Here is a 2,828-nt window from a genome sequence, read left to right as displayed (position 1 = left end):
ATTATTAACCATTTGTGACTAGATTATATAGTAAATGTCAACTAATTTGGGGGTCATGCACATCAACAAGTTTTAAAGTTGTTAATAAAAACGACTAGCTTTGTGTTGGTATTGTAACTACACAGTACCTCTTCAGAATAAATCCAGAACAATCAAATATAAAAACGTCACACACAAGTTCATATACAGTATGTGTGTGTGTGTATATATATATATATATACACACACACACATAAATTAATTTACCTTTACTTAATGGAATTAACCATTTGCATTCATTTCTGGAATATGTACATACCAGCTTGTGAGAATTTAATTATTTCAACAATCCCCTGATCTTTTAAATCATAATTAGAAATAAGTTTATTGACATATGCACACAAGGAAATCATACATATTTATTTGTTCAATAACAAAAGCTTCCAAGTACACACAAAAATTGACTTAAACTGAACAATACAATAAAAATTTGCAGATATGTGGGAACAAATCTGCTAATGGATTTAACAACAATCCCACATTATTCAGCTTTCAAAAGAATGGTAGCAAGACATGCCATCAGAGCTAGTGGCAACAGTTCTCCACCGGATAGCACAGTGACACTGGAGGCAACATCTTCTGATACGCTGGCATTTCAGGCAGTGACGTTCAGCCTGAAACAGAAGACACAGAGAAAAACATCACTGTATGTCGTCCCAGCTTGTCCATGTTCAAAGAGGCTGTGGTGGGGTACATAGCAGGCTTTGCAGTTAAAACCACTATGAAGATGATTCTGTGCACTACCTGTTTATCAGCACTCAGTGTCGAGAGCTCTTCCCAAGATGAACACACTGATCGACATGAAGTCCTGAGGTGGATTTATAAGACCGTCAGACAGCGTCCTGAAAGTCTGCAAGACAGCTGAGAGATTTCTTCAACAGCACACACTCACAAGGCCCATCTCTGTCCCCACAACGGTTCTGGATCTCCATGGTGGTTCTGCATTCAAGGAAATTGAGGCACACATGTTCAACCTAGAACCATACAACAATCACATCTTCATACTCAGTGCATTGCAGAAAGCTGCACAAACATCAGCCTCCACTTCATTGCCAAGGAAACATGTGCTGCATCACAGTCCAAACGGCTTAAGAAAACTCTGGGCAAACTTGTACTGCAAAATAGAAGAAAAAAGAAAAGTTTGATATAAAGATCAGGAGCCGGTTGCACCAGCTATACAAAAGTTTAAACTTAGCTTAGTTGTGGCGTAAATGAGCACAAAGTCACAATTTACACACTACTAAACAATTGAGCGTTGCACCATTAAACTTCAGTACGACGTAACCCTAAGTATAAACTAAATATTTACGGAAGACTCCGAGCAGGAGTAACTGATGGAATAAAAGAGCAGACTGATATTTTATGACATCAATAAGCTCATGTTTTGCATAACAGGCATCAATCAAATAATTGTGATTATGACAATTAATTGCCTGTTTTAGGTGTTTCATAAATATGATGATTTATTACCATACAAACTCACTAATTAATTTATACAAATTTTTACAAGCTTGAGTCATATAATAAAATGAGGGTATGATTTCCTTTTCAGGCTTCAAAATCATATGAATGACAGTCAAATATAAAAGTATAAAATGTTAATTAAAATAATATCTTAATTATCAAAATATGTCTCTCAAGAGAGCTGCTCTTGTGACGTCCGCAGTGACGGTTACGTAAGCAAACAAGGTTTGTACATCAACCGTAACAAAATCAAATTGAAGTTCACGGCTTTTTAATACTTCTGTGTACAAATATGAACGCTGCTTATTGGATCAATGCAGGTAAACGTCATAGTATGTGACTACGCATCACTTCGGAGACTTACTAGTTAAGACTTGCCTTAAGAACTGGTGGAGCAACCAAATTAAGCACCGACTTAGTTGCAAACTAACTAGTAGTTACGAAGCCTTGAACTTTATACCCCAACTTAAGACCTTACGCACAGCTATTTACTCAACCTCATGTCCTTCCAAACCTGTATGACTTTTTCTGTGGAACACAAAAGATGACATTTAAAAAATGTTTTTGTCCATATAATGAAAGCCGTTGGTGACCAAAACAAGCTATTTTGCTCACCATTTACTTTCCTTATATGGAATACAAAATACATTTTTGGGGGTTCTGCAAAAGAAAGTCACATGGATTTGGAAGGACATGAGAATGAGTATATGATGACAGAATTTACATACTTGGGTCAACTTTTCTATTAATATTAAATGTTATAACTATCTGAAACAGTAATTTTATGAGACTTATATTGCATGTTGCAAAAGTATCTTCATTGCAAATAAAAACAGATAGTATAATATATTTTACTCTGTCAGCCTGGCTTCACTGAAGAGCTGTTTTAACAATGTCTCATCATACAGCTTTTCCTCCTGTTGCAAACCAATTCCAGTTTTATCTGACATTCAGTGCGATGTTTATTGAAATCCAAACGGCAAACTCACCTTGTTTAACTTCAACAATATCCATGTGCTCCTTGTCAGAGCTGGACTGAAAAGAGAAATCGGCCCGGGATTTCACATAACTGGCCCAAAAGTTGTTGGGGGGAGAGTGTTCAGCGGCGGCTCGTTTTAGATTATCGCGACCGACACAGCGGCCCGCTCGGTTCTCCCGATGGCCAGTCCACCCTGATCGGCCCCAAAGTGCGTCGGTCCACCGGAAAAATGTCCGGTAGGCTAGATTACCAGTCCAGCCCTGCTCCTCGTCTGCTCCTCGTCTATTCCAATTGATCACATTATAATTGATGCCCGTGAGCTGGTCCGGTTTCAGGCGTGCACTGC

At 38.0% G+C, this 2,828-nt stretch overlaps 1 long non-coding RNA gene across 1 annotated transcript; it reads right to left on the bottom strand.

The window, feature by feature from the left end:
* Positions 1 to 425: 425 nt before the first annotated feature.
* On the bottom strand, positions 426 to 2,611 carry LOC127621514 (uncharacterized). Its single transcript, XR_007967863.1, has 3 exons — positions 2,493 to 2,611; positions 784 to 1,153; positions 426 to 653 (listed from the first exon to the last, which is right to left on the bottom strand). It is a non-coding gene; the product is annotated as an uncharacterized LOC127621514 (long non-coding RNA).
* Between the last annotated feature and the right edge of the window lie 217 nt (positions 2,612 to 2,828).

Source organism: Xyrauchen texanus, chromosome 27 (genome assembly GCF_025860055.1).
Source record: "Xyrauchen texanus isolate HMW12.3.18 chromosome 27, RBS_HiC_50CHRs, whole genome shotgun sequence".
In the NCBI taxonomy this organism is placed as follows: Eukaryota; Metazoa; Chordata; class Actinopteri; order Cypriniformes; family Catostomidae; genus Xyrauchen; species Xyrauchen texanus.
Note: the sequence above shows the minus strand (reverse complement) of the source record. Positions and strands in the feature narration are given on the sequence as shown.